Raw genomic sequence first — 14,589 nt, 5'->3', positions numbered from 1 at the left:
AATTGAATTGTGTCTTTTGCTATAGTCCAGTATGAATTTTTTCATTAACACTACAGAAGTAAGCAAATGTTTTCCACACTTGTTTTGTTCATGAGGGATGCTTTATAAAAGGATATGTTTGTACCTAAATTTGCTACAGCGAAGTATCTACTTATTTGTGATGGTCAAATATGCTTTACAAATACTAAGTAACATTAAGTTGTTGAAGTGTGTATAAAAGGATAATATATATGAGCACATAGGTAGATATAAATGCATTGACTCAGAGCATAACTAACATTAATTGCATGACTATTTGGTGAGGCCATATTTACAAATATTTACAGGTATAACCCCACAACATGTGTGTACCACACACACACACACGCACTTGAATTTCAGATAAGATAATCCAGGTACAATTTAAAAATTTATCTTTAATTACAGTCTCCATGTAAGATTAATTTTTATCTTGAATGAGTAAGTTGACTTTTCAGTGTAACCATTTTTTTTGGGATTGACAAAAAAATTCTTTGATATATATATATATATATATATATATCCTGAGATCATATATATGCATAGATATAAATACACATATGTGTGTATATATATATATATATATATATATATATATATATATGAAATTCTATGTACCGTGGTTTTGGTCTTATGCATATCCAGCAAATGTTAGCTGTAAGTATTGAATAGAACACTGGAATATCAAGGCTTGTGCTGTGGTGAGATAGGCAAGTCCAATACTAGCAACTTTGGCAGCCCATAGGATTACTGGTTTGTGTCTTGGGTGCGCCATTGTTAAGTCAGTCCCCTGCTAATGCTCCGGGAAAAGCAGGGAGGAAGACCTAGCATCCTGCGCCCCTGCCACCCATTGAGAAGATGGGATAAAGTTCTTGGATCCTGGTTCTCAGTAGCCAAGCAGTGAATGAAGACTTTCTCTCTCTCTGTCTCTTTCTCATCTCTCTCTCACATCTCTGTTTATCTCTCTTTTCTTCTCTCTCTATGTGGATTTTTCAAATAAAAATAAATCTTCAAAAAAGATTATAAGATTGAAATGAATATTGCACTTGGATTCTTCTGCTATAAAACTAAACATGACTTAAACTACTTTATTATAAACTCTGATTCATTTGTTAAGTGAAACCACATTATAAACCCTTAAAATATTAAAATAATAGAGTGTCTTCATGTCAACAGGTAACAAAACAGTGTGATCATGTTAAAGGTTAAATATTTCCATCCTATAAAGCATAGAAAGCCAGAAAAAAGATGTTGTCATCTTGTGTTTCCAGGCAACCACCAGCTAGGTCTAAAATACAATTATTCTCGAGCAGATACTTTTTTTAAAATGACTTCTTTATGAAATTTAAAGGCAGAGTTACAAGGAAAGAGTGACAAAGAAAGAGAATAATCTCTCATCCACTGGTTCAGTCTCCAAAATGACTACATTGGTTGTGCCAGATCGAAGCCAGAAACCTGGAATTCTGTCAGTCCACCATTATGGTGGAATGGGCTAAAGTACTTTGCTTATATTCCACTACCTTCCCCTAGGTTCAGTGTCTGGGACCCCAGTTGGAATTGGAATAGTCAGATCTTAAATCTACGGATATATAGGAATGCTGACATTAAAACAAGGACTCATCCCACTGGGCCATAATGCCAGCTTCGCGTGAGTTTTTAAATTGAGACCACTATGTGATCCATACATATTCTTAGAAACATCCAGCACTTAGAAGAAAAAAAAAAAAAGAAAAATCAATTCCCCCCTCCTGTGATGTTCTGACTCTGGAATATGGTCTCAGCTTTGATTCAGTGTTTCCAAGTTGATGCAAACCTAATACTGCGAAAATGCTGCAGCTTGTCCTGTCTCAGGTTCTTCATCCATAACAAGAAGGTAATTTCAGTGTCTATTTCATTATGCACACTATATCAGTCACTAAAGGCAAAAACAACCTCAAAGAGTAATCCTGCAGCTGATATTAATGAGACACTCAATCATACCATATTTTAAAAATTTACTCACATGTAGTTTTTATTTCTTCTTTCTGCAGTAGTTAGCAGGTGGAGAGCACATTTATTAGCCCCTCCACTGCCCCTAAAATTAGTTTATATGGCATCTAAAACTAACTTTTGGAGATTGATATTAACTTAAGAACTAAGTAAAACTGCACAATAATAGCATAAATTTATGAAGAAAATATGCTGTTCTAGAAGTGTCTTGATGGAGAAGTTCTGTGCTCAGTAAAATCAAGAGAGTGATTTTGCATTGTGTGCTGCTTATCTAGAAGTCTGAAGATATGAACTCAGAGTGTGGTCTGTTCCATGGTGAGAATCCAGAAGTCACAGTTCTGGAAATTACATAGGAGAGAAAAATGTACTTAAAGGTGTTTAAAATGTCTGCAAAACAATGCAAGGATACTAATTTAATTTTAAGAAACAATGATTTTTTAGGACATATTTATATTTGAGAGACAGAGTGACAGAGAGGGAGGTACAGCAAGAGAGAGAAAGAGGGAGAGAGAGAAGAGAGAGAAAGGAGTTATTCCATCAGCTTGTTCACTACCTGAATGGCTGCAATGACTAAGCTGGGCCATTTCAAAGCCAGGAGCCAAAAGTTTCTTCTAGGTCTCCCACATGGTGTAGAGGCCAACAGACTTGGGCCATAATCAGTGAGCTCGATCAGAAGTGGGGCAGCTGAGACTTGAACTGGCACCCGTACGGGATTCCCAGGACTCAGGTAGAGGCTGAACAAGTCACATGATTGTGGAAGTCTTAGAAAGAAAAAAACAAACAACCCCCCCCCCAAAAAAAAAAAAACAACAAAAAAACCAACACCATGTTTAAACAATAATGCAGTTAGATAAAGAAATCTGTCCGGGCCCGGCGCAGTGGCGCAGTGGTTAAGGTCCTCGCCTTGCACACCCGGCATCGCATATGGGCACCGGTTCTAATCCCGGCAGCCCTGCTTCCCTTCCAGCTCCCTGCCTGTGGCCCAGGAAAGCAGTCAAGGATGGCCCAAAACTTTGGGACTCTGCACCCACGTGGGAGACCCGGAAGAGTCTCCTGGCTTTGGATTGGCATAGCATGGGCCGTTGCGCTCACTTAGGGAGTGAATCATCGGACAGAAGATCTTCCTCTCTGTCTCTCCTCTCCGTATATTCGCCTTTCCAATAAAAATAAAACAAATCTTAAAATAAAAAAGAAATCTGTCCAATATCTATTAGTTGTAGTTTCATTTCTGTCTGCGTTAATGTCAACTGGAGTGTAAATTTAATGATACATTTATTTTCTCACTTTTATCTGAAGAGAGAAAAGTGGTGGGACTTGGGGCAATGGGATTTTCATTCCCTGGTTCACATTCCAGATGATGAAGGCAGGACAGGGCTACAGAGAAGCCAGGAGCTCAAACCTGCATGCTGACTCCTACTGTGTGCATTAGTCGGAAGTTATCGTCAGAAACAGGACAGGGGATCGAAAGCAGACAATCGGATATGTGATAAAGAGATTCATATGCTGAACTCACAGTGAAAGCATCACATAGTCAATCATTGAGAAGCAATCAAAAAGAAGCAAAAATCAAATAGAATCCAACTGATATTTAAAATAGCATTTTTGGAAAATGAGCCTACTGTTTTGTACAGTTCCATTCTTATAACCATAAATGAAGTAGATACTATGTTATGGAAATAAGACCACCAAGAAGCCCATTCTAGTTGTGAGAAAGCAAGAAGTCATATATATATGACTATATATGTATATATGTATATATGTATGTACTATATATGTATATATATATATATATATATATACACACATATGTATATGACCTGGAAGATGCCCCTGGCTTCCTGCTTTGACCTGGCCATCATGGTCATCTGTAGAATGAACAAGGGCATGGAAGATTTTTTTGTCTCTCTCTGGTTTACTTAAAATAAATCTCTTAAGTGTGTTTTTTTTTAATCAACTGAATTTGGAAATATAATTTGTCTTCTAGATTAATTTGAAAATATATTATAAAGCTATAGTAATTAACTGCAATGACAATGGCCTAAAAAAGCAGAACATGCCTTAATGAAAAAATAGAACTCAAAATTAAGCACATAGCATAGCAAACTGATCTTTGATGAAGGTGTCAGGGGTAGTCACTGGAGCCTAATAGCGTTGTTAATGACTAGTTCAAGCACAGCTGCGGATGTATATGTAAAAGAAGGGAGTTATGTACCTAGCTTTTACTATAAAGAGAAAAATGAATTATGGACTAAGTACCTATATGTAAGATCATGAACTACAAAATTTGCTATCAGAACACATGAAGTAGTTCCAGACTTTGTTGCAAATGAGGCCACCTGGGGTAGGTCCCGCTGTACAGTGACAACTGTAAAATTAGACACATAAGTGGCATCTAAAAAACCCAGATGCTCATGACCAGCAAAAGAAGCAATGAATGGGGCAAGTGACTTTAAACAGAATGGGAAAAAACATTTGCAAGCTATCTATCTGACAAAGAAATCCTATACGGAATCCATCAGCAACTCCAAAGAAACTCAACAACAACAACAACAACAACAACAACAACAACAATAATAATAAAAGACCCAGCTAAAATGGAACAAAGAACCAGAATGAACAGTTCTGAAAAGAATACAAGTGACCGAATCACAGGGAAAATATTCACGATCTCTAGGCATCAGCGAAAGGCAAGTAAATGCTGAAATGTTACATTTCCTAAATGTCAAAGTAGCGATTATCCAGAAATAAACAATCCCTGCAAAATCAAAACAAAACAGAATCAAACAACTCGTGAAGATGTGGAGAAAGGAAAACTCAGGCAGTTTTGGTGGGAACATGAATTCGTGCTGACACTGTGGAAAAGTGTGAAACTTTGCTTATAATTAGAAAAGCAATTGCTAAATGATCCGGTAATTTCAGTGCTCAGTAAATACCGAAACGGTAGAGACTCTCTGATTCAAAAAAAAATACATGCTCCACCATGTTTATAGCAGCACTGCTCAAAACAGCTGACTCCGGAATCGACGCAGGTGCCAACTATCAACTAAAGATGCAGATGGAATGTGTCTATACATGACGGAATCCTGTGTAGCCATCTAAAGAGAGGGAGCACATTCATTTTCAGGATAGGAATGGGATTTAGGACACTGTGTTAGTAAAGTAAGCCAAGTAGACAAATTCAAATAGACATGCCACATTCTTTGTTAGATATGGGAGTTAAATTTAGAAACACACAATACTAGTAAACAGTACAGAGTATTCCCTACTCAAGATTGTGAGGGGTGGGATGGATAAGAGAATCTGGATTTGACAATCAGAGGAAGCAGGGTAAGGTCTGCTAATATGAAAAACAGGCCAAGATTGAATACTGTTTGGGAAGTTGTTTGAGGGTTACATGGGCACTCTATCACTTTCTAAAAAGTTTTGATTTATAAATTAGATTGATCATTTCAAAAGGTGATGTTCACAATATCATGTCTATGCAATTCTGGAACATACTTATCAGAAAAGGTAACACTAAAGTATTAGATTTTAACATGGATTTCTCAGCTACTTTTAGTTGACTAAATTAAAATAATTACGTTTTTCAAGTTACGGTGAAATGTTTGACATGAAATAATTTGAAGTGTAAGAAGTCAAAATTACCCTTTTGGGTTATATTTTGCAATTATTTTTAAATGATAATATGCTTTAAATTTCCTTAAGACGCAGATGACATTGATATGTAGTTTGATAGTTTCAGTACATGACTTTGAATCATAATTTTCTCTTCTTTACATTGGATTTGCTTAAAATATATTACATAACTAATGTGACTATCAATTTCACTGTTACATATATGTTCCAAGAGAAAACAGCTATTTTGCTTATAATGTTTGTGTGTGGCTTCGATAGAGTCTCAATTTTTTTCTTCCTTCGGATCAGCTCAGCTCTGGCCGTTGTGGCCCTTTAGGGAGTGAATATGCAGATCGGCAATCTTTCTCTCTGTCTTTCCTTCTCTCTGTAAATTCTGATTTTCCAAAAAAAAAAAAAAAAAAGTAAATCTTAAAAAAAAATTAATGCACCCACATAGGCAAACATATACCCATCTTATATTTAACACCTATTAAAGAGTTTCTTAAAAAGTAAAATATCTGTAAGTTTCTATTTAAGAGAAAAATAAGAAGCTTTAGAAATGTTCACCGATTTGGCCTAAGCAGAGTAAGGCATTATTTTGATTTTCATAAGTAATTTGAATAAGGAAAGCTTAACAGTAATAACTGCTATTAATTACAGAGTAAAGTGTTAAGTAAATGACTAGTAGGCAGTAGCGGTTTCTACAAATCTGATGAACCTGACTGCAAGAACAACCACTCGCCCTGAGCATTCCGGGGCCACAGCCAGATCTTAGGCAGAAGGGGCATGCAGCCCAGGAATGGCAAGAGATTACCACGATGCTGTCGCCGCAGGTCCCACTAGGCAACACTCCATCTGGAACTTGTTTGGAATCTGCTGTGCATGTTGATGGGAAACATGGTCAAGAAAGGCATAACACTGCAGATTCCGCTCTGGAATTCTGCGGTGGAATGTAGAGGAGCGCTATGGACCTTGTTCAATCTCCATGCACTGCAGGAGGCAGCCTTGAGAAACTGCCTCAAAAGCATGGAACTCCATGAAGATAGCAATCAGAGACCAGAGACGAAGCCAGAAGCTGCTGGCCTGAGTGCCTCTGGCTGGCAGGCCCCAGACCTCAGCGACACCCAAAACCCTCCAGGAGTGTGAAGGCACAGTGCAGATGTCTGAACAGGTGCGCTTTCCCGCTTGTTGCAATGACGTCAGCTAAAAAACAAAAACTGCTTGAATATCCCAAATCCAATCCATAACAGATAAAACTGAATAGAGAAAGAAACTGCCAGGAAAAGAAGAAATATATTGATCATTGTCACATGATTCAAAAATCCAAAAAGTTTTTGTGTTGGTTAGCTCTTTTGATATATAACCATGTAACATAACATACTCAGATGTACATATATATTATATATGTATATTTCCATACTTGAACACTCAGTTCTTCCTTGTGATACTATCAACCCACTTACTGAGAAATCGTTTCAATAATTCACACCAGACCACAGAAATCCATGATTATTGATGAATGTTAATGTGCTTACGTCAATAATGCTGTGTAGGCTACCTTGTTCTTTTTAACTTCTCACAACAGTAAGAACAGATTAATTAGGGAGATATGCATGTGGCTGACAGTGTAAAGTATGCATTCAGAAGAACATCTGAACTTATGCTCAGAATTAATAATTAGTAATAAATAATCAATTCATTATTATGAAGAAAACTTAGATCCAGGCACACTCAACTACCTTAGATTTATGATGAAAAATCTCATCTCTTTCCCATGTCCTCTTCATATGACTGACCTTGTGGCCAACGTGGATATCCTAGCACCCTAAAGGGCACAATTCCTGCCCACCGAGGGTTATTTCTTGCATATTGTCTTCCCACAAAACTCAGCAGCTTACCTACTGTGCCACAATGCTCATCCAATGACTTCTTTATTTCTCATTTTAAGTAGTCTTCCTTTTTTGTTTGCTTCTAAGATGTGTTTATTTATTACTGGAAAGGCAGATTTACAGAGAGAACGAGAGACAGAGAGAAAGATCTCCTGTCCGTTGATTTACTCTCCAATGTCCACAAGGGTCAGAGCTGAGCCGGTCCTGAGTCAGGAGCTTCTTCCAGGTCTCCCACGCAGGTGCAGGTCTCCCATCTTCTACTGCTTTCCAGGTCCACAAGCAGGGGACGAATGGGAAGAGGAGCTACCAGGACTGAAGCAACACCCAGATGGGATCCCAGTGTGTCAAGGTAAGGGTGTAGACACTGAGCCAGCCATCAATCCAGGCCCATGCGTCCATTTCTAATCTAGTTTCCTGCAGATGCGTGCTCTGGGAAGCCATGGTGTTTGGGTTGCTACCATCCTCACATGGGGTTGAGATGCTTTATTTGACTTGTGGTTTTGACTTTTGCTGTGGGCATTTGGAGAGTTACTCAGATGTTAAAAATAATCTAAATATGTACTGGATGTTGTGGTATATACTGCACTTTTTGATGATATCTAGAGTCATTTCCATATGCTATTATCTAAAAGTGATTATTTTGTGAAAATAATCTCACGGAAGTCTGTTTAATCAAGCAAAATTTATGTGTATGGGTTTTGATACTGAAAAGTTCAAACTACTTCCCACTAGGATATGAAGTACTGAGAAAACAATTTTGCATTTGAAAACTCCACATTTGTAAGTAGAATGTTTTTAAACATTATGGAGCGAAGAGAGTCTTCCATGAAGAAAAAATATTAACGTGAATGTTTTGGATATCAAAATAAGTAATAAGTTCTCAATGACAGAATTTAACTGTTTCATTGAAAAGTAGGTGATTTTCCTCTTCTTCCTCTAAAATATTCTTAGAAGTAATATTTCAAAATATTAGTGTCCCTGGGCCATACAAAGGGATGTCTTCAATACTGCAGTATTTTGAGGAATTTCTGGAAGACACGAAGCAGAGAGAAACAGATTAACAACAGGAATGATCCCTGCAAAACTGCATAAGATTCAAGCAGACAGAAGAGGAGAACCTGGAAGAATAAGTGAGCGGATTTTCTAAACTTAATCATGAAAATAACCATAGCTCAGAGCAGAAAGAAATGGAATCAAGGCAAGCCAGGTCGTAAGGCAGAGTGAAGGAATTTAAAATGTGCACTAGTTATTCCTGTTCATGACAGATGGTGAGATCTCAGTCACCCAGAACTGGTTAATAGTAAACTAATGGACTTGATGCTGGAACTTGGTCACTGTTGGCAGGAAAGACAGGGAGTAGAAATTTACCACAGCAAACATTCATGTGTCATTAATGAAACTGTAAGAAATCATGAGTTGAGGCACAGAACAATTTTAGGAGTAGAGTGCAGAGAAATCTTCAATAGACTAGTTAGGAGTAATTTTTGTGTCCTACCTAGTAAAGTATGTGTGAGTCCCCGCTGAATGTTTCCTGTCTGGTTCTAAGCTTTCTTTGTTGTTCTCTGTCTATTCTAATTTTTTTTGTTGTTCGTTTTGTTTTGTTTTGTGGGGGGAGGGGCTCCGGGGCAACCCTGATAGTCATTGCAGGAGAGGGTATATAGGCCAGTTTGGACTATCCTAAAATCTGCCAAGTTCACCAAAAATTATGCTTCAATGCAATAAATTGATAATTCAAAAATGAAAATAAACACGACACAGCTGAATAGTACCTTATAGCCATTTTAAGGTGTATAGCAGTCAGTTGTGTATAAACTAAAATTGAAATGTCAATGAAGTAGTCATAGGATGTGGTTAAGAACCTGCATTTTCTAACATCTCAGTCACTCCATACCATGTCAATTAACCCCATAATGTTGTAAACTGTTGTTGATATTATGTTATGGCCTTTAATTGGTCGGTCGGAATGATATTCTGCCAGCTCTGCCTTTAGACAAGAGATGGTCTCCCCAAGAAACTGTTGGACTTATCTGGACAATAAGATGCTGGACTCTATGCATGGTACATGCTTGCAATGAAAAAAAACAAGACTGGATTTGAACTGTAATACTGCAATAAGGTGGAGTAATCCACAATGGGGGGTGGGAACAAGGAGGGGTTCAGAGCCTATGAAACGATGTCATAAAAAGAAATGCAACAATAAAAAAAGAAATCAAAAATTCCAAGTTGTCTGCAGGCAACTCACACGTGTCACAGAGATGGGAAATTAGACAGAGGAAAAGAGTCAAGAATTTGAAGTATGGAACTTTCCAGGTCTTCTTCGTTGGCCCACCACTTGAGCAGCTAAGGACAGAGCTTAACTACAGGCTTCACTTGGAATAAAAAAGGCAACAAAACTCTTAACATTTAAGGATCTCAAATTTGAAAAAGTCAAAAAGCCTCTGGAAGTTTTCAAAATAGATCCAAATTAGATGTTTTGACATCCAAATAGATGTCAAAACGCCAACTAACCCACACATTCTAAAAATCTCATGAAGGAAAGCTCTTCCCACTCAGTAGTCTGGGCTTGAGTAACCATTATGTGTAGAAAAGTGTTCATTTTCTTTCTTCCTTTCTCCCTCTTGCCCTTTCTCTTTCTCTCTCTCTCCCTCCCTCTCTCTTTCTTAAAGCTGTTCATTTGCATAAAGTCTCACTCTATGAAACACGTAATCATGAAACATGCAATGCATGTGGCTTATTCAAATCAATTTTTGGGGGAGGTTTTTAGTGCATTAAAATATAATGTAAAAACTCTTTAGACAGCATAACTCAATGTGTATTAACTTCCTTTTTAGCAAATAATATAGAGACAAACACTGTACTATTCTGTGCAACACAGTACACAGCGAAAGTAATTGAGTAGGTCTGGAGAAAGCAGTTCCTATAGATGAAAACTTTTGGAATAGTAACCAGTGTGAGGAGCATTATGTAATTGAACTGTCAACTAATTTTGAAGACATTCTTTAGAGTTAGTGTATCACTTGTACTTTTAGAGGGGAAAAAAAGGGACAACACAAACAATAATGCCAAAATATGTGTTTAAATTTCATTTAGTCTCCTGACTGTTGCCATCTTCCATCAGCCCAGAGAAAATAAAATGCATGGAAAATGAGAGTATTCTGCCTCAGGGACAAAGGTGACATATTACCACATTAGGTGTTTACTGCAACAGCTATGCTTGCTTGGTCTCCTGCAATTAGCAGGATGAATCAGTTTCCATTGCTCTGTGTTAAGCATGTATAATTTGTTTTTCCACAAAGGGATTTGAGGAGATATAACTAAGATTTCTCATTGTTTTTCAGCTGACTTAAGAGAGCACTGAAACGGAAAATACATTTTTGTCCTTCAGAATGCTGAACTGTGACATGATTCTTGGAGAATGATAAAACACTATTAAAACACCAGCATACTTCTTTCTAGACCGTGCTTTCCTAAAAAGAAAAAGTATATAACACTTAGTCTAACCTATGAAAAAGAATAGCAAATTTTAAAAGATGTGTGAAATAAATCCATTAATCTTTGCAATGTAGCATCCCTGAATAAGCTGAATGTAGGAGAAATGCATCAGTGACAAACCGTGATCTGTAAGAACTGAGCCTGTATGACAAAGATTTCCAGCAAAAGAAGAAAAAAAAAAAAAAAAAGAAAAACTATGGTACGGAGCTCTTACAATGGCTGAATGAGCTTGAAAGTGAATGATCACTTAGGAGTTTCAGAAAACATGATGACGATAGCATCATGGGAGACCTTGAAGGCAAAAGTCTACATCTTGCTCAAATGCTTGAGTGCCCACCACTCATGCAGGAGAAGCAGGTGGTGTTAATGGGCCCCTGGTTTATTTCATACAAATAAAATCTATTTATTATATACTGACATATTCTACAGATTTATTACCTTGATTTACACGTTGATAACAATTTTAAAGGGTACACCACTTCAATTTGATTAAACTAAGTTATTGGTTTTCTTTCCTGTTGTGAGTGCATTCATATATTTATATATGTATCTTGTAAGATACAGTTTTGTCTAACCTAAGATAAATTTGTCATGATTTTTTTATCTTTATCTATACTCTTATTTCTTTAGTTGAAATACGGACTTGCGATGAGACAGAGGGCTGAGAGCAAGAGAGATAACAAGATGGAGATATCTTGCAAGCATCAGTTATTTCCCCAGTGGCGCAATGACTGGGCTGGGCCTATCTGAAGCCAGGGCCAGGCACTCCAGCCATTCCGCACTGCTTTCCCCGACACATTGGTGGGAAGCCTGGTCAGAAGTGGCGCAGCGTCTCAAACCAGTGCCTATGCCAGCCTCACACTCAGCAAAATGGGCCTGCTATGTCACAACACTGAATCTTACACTTGTTTCCAAAGTAGAGTTATAATTAAAGTTTTATGCTGAAAGTAGCTACATTGGATAGATTTGTTTCTTTTTAAAATTAGTTTATTTATATAAAAGCTGGCAAATTTCACATACGTCATACGTTCAAATTTAGGAGCATACCGCTACCTCCCTCCGTATGCTCCCTCCTACATACATTCCCTCATTGCTTCCTTATTTTATCTTTCAATTTTTACAGTGACATATTTTCAGCTTTTTATAATTACAGGCTTAACTCTCCACTAGGCACAGGATTCAACAAATAATGAGTGGGAGAAACCCTGTTCCTCAAGTGTGTGGACAAGGGCTGTGACGAATGAAAACTCAAATTTTCGATTGTGCTCAAACACACTTCATGTTTGGTGCTCTGCATCACACTCAGCCTCATTTCTTTGCATGCGCTTTAATAAGCACAACAGGAATCATACAACACAATTTCCCATTCAGTGTTTTAAAAACCTAATGTAGAGCAGAACAACATAAATTATGTGTATTTCAGTCACTATTTTCATCTGTTAGCTAACTATCTATAATAATGATGTAATAAGTTGACCAAATGTATTGTGTTTGGTGTTTAGCTGTTTTACACTATTTTTGGTATTGATAAAGGGCCTACTACTTTTTTTGGAGGGATTTATTTATTTTTATTGCAAAATTAGATATACAGAGAGTAAGAGAGACAGAGAGGAAGATTCTCCCTTCTATGATTCACTCCCCAAGAGACCGCTGTGGCCGGTGCTGAGCCAATACAAAGCCAGGAGCTCTTCCGATGTGGGTGTAAGGTCACAGGCTTTGGGTCATCCTTGACTGCTTTTCCCGGGCCACGAGCAGGGAGGGATGGGAAATGGAGCAGTCAGGATACAAACTGGCTCCATATGGGAATTCATTGCATGCAATGCAAGGACTTTAGCCACTAGGCTACCGCACCAGGCTCTGAAATATATTGTTGAATACGCGTTTCTATTAGAAACTTAAATGCACATATTTTAAATAGACAGATAATATTGTAGGCTTTAAACTGTAAATTAGGATGTTTTATAGTGCATTTATACATCATATGCATTATTCATATATGCATTGTATATATTATATATCATCATATATGCATTTTTGCATTATAAAGTGGATAAATCTAGCTAATTAGCAAAAATGTTACTCCATGTAGCCATACTTTTTTGTGACAGGAACATTAAAATTCCAGTCTCACCTTGGATAACATATAATTAGCTATATTTCCTTACAATATAGGCAGATCTCTTGAAATGTATTCCTTCATAAAAAAGTTCTAGAAATGTTTGGCTAATGTCCGCATTTTTGCTTCCTTGTGGCACGCTTGTCTCTGGAAACCATCATACTTTATTTGTATAGCATCAGTCCTTTTAGATTTCACATTACAAGGGGGGTCCTACAACACTAGTGAAGGCATCTGCTATGCCACTTCTCAGTCTCACCTATATTGTCACCAATGACACAATTACATGTATTTTTATGGCCAAATATTCTAATATATATACAACATTTCTTTGTTCATTAATCCACTGGGTTCGGATCTTATTTTGACACTTTAAATTTTGATAATTCTAGTGTCTTTGAATCTGAATAAGGTTTGAATGATTGCCTGATCTTAGATTGGGCTTATGCTATTTATTTTGTAATGGCTCTTGGTTTTTTATTCAGTCAAATTATATCTGCTGTTAAGAACTGAGGTGAGCATTTATGTTAATCTCTCTGGGATTTGAGCTTCATTTGATATTTGTTGTAGTGTTTGTCCAATGATTTGATTTTCCTTGGTATACTTATTTTTGTTTTCCTCTTGAATTTGAGCTCTTATAAATATTGCTGCTCAGAGAGAAGCAAAGTTATAAAATAGTTTACTTGAATGTCACTGCTAGTATATGAGATTTTGTGTTGTGGTGGTAAGATGCAGGAGAGACAAGCTGTGGGATCATGTCCCAGTTCATGCTCGTTTTGTCTTTATCTGATTTGTATTTCAGACGTCTGCCTATTGACAGAATTTATTCATTAAAAGCATTTCTTTAGATGCAGTTTCCTTTTGTCTGCCTTCCCATTTCACAGCTGGCCTCTACTTTTTCCCCAAAATTGCTACTACTACGTGTTGGTACCAGAGTAAACAAACCACTTATGTCGCAGACCGACGTCTTATTCAGTGTGAGCTGTTGCACAAAATGCCCTGAACTTCATAGATTCAACAGCAAATTTATTGCCTGACAGCTCTCATGTTGAAGTGCCGGTGCAGTGATGCTGGGGGGCCTGTTCCTGCCATGCAGTGTGTGGACATTGCTCTGCTCACTACAGCCTTTCCATAGTACTTGCATATTTTATAGAGCACAAAAACCATTATGAAGGCTTCAACCTAAGGACCTTGCATGACTGAAAGCCTCTGCAGGAGGTCCCTCTTCACCTTCAACACTGGGAGTCGTGCCATGCCACGTGAAGTAAGAGGGATATACAAATTCAGTCAATAGCAACTGGATTTGAGGAAATAATTGTCTATAGATTTCAGGATGGGTGTTTGTGGAATAAATAAAAGCACTGCTTGGAAATCCTTTCTCTCTTCCTTATAGTGATATCAGAAGGTGCGGAATGGAAAGTTTTTTTTTTTTCAAAATTTGAAACAAACTTGAGCTCCAGGCCTGGTACT

Source organism: Ochotona curzoniae, unplaced genomic scaffold (genome assembly GCF_017591425.1).
Source record: "Ochotona curzoniae isolate NIBS_2020 unplaced genomic scaffold, NIBS_Ocur_1.0 contig_2599, whole genome shotgun sequence".
NCBI classification, from domain to species: domain Eukaryota; kingdom Metazoa; phylum Chordata; class Mammalia; order Lagomorpha; family Ochotonidae; genus Ochotona; species Ochotona curzoniae.
The sequence above is the reverse complement of the archived record's forward strand: the minus strand, read 5'-3'. Positions refer to the sequence as shown.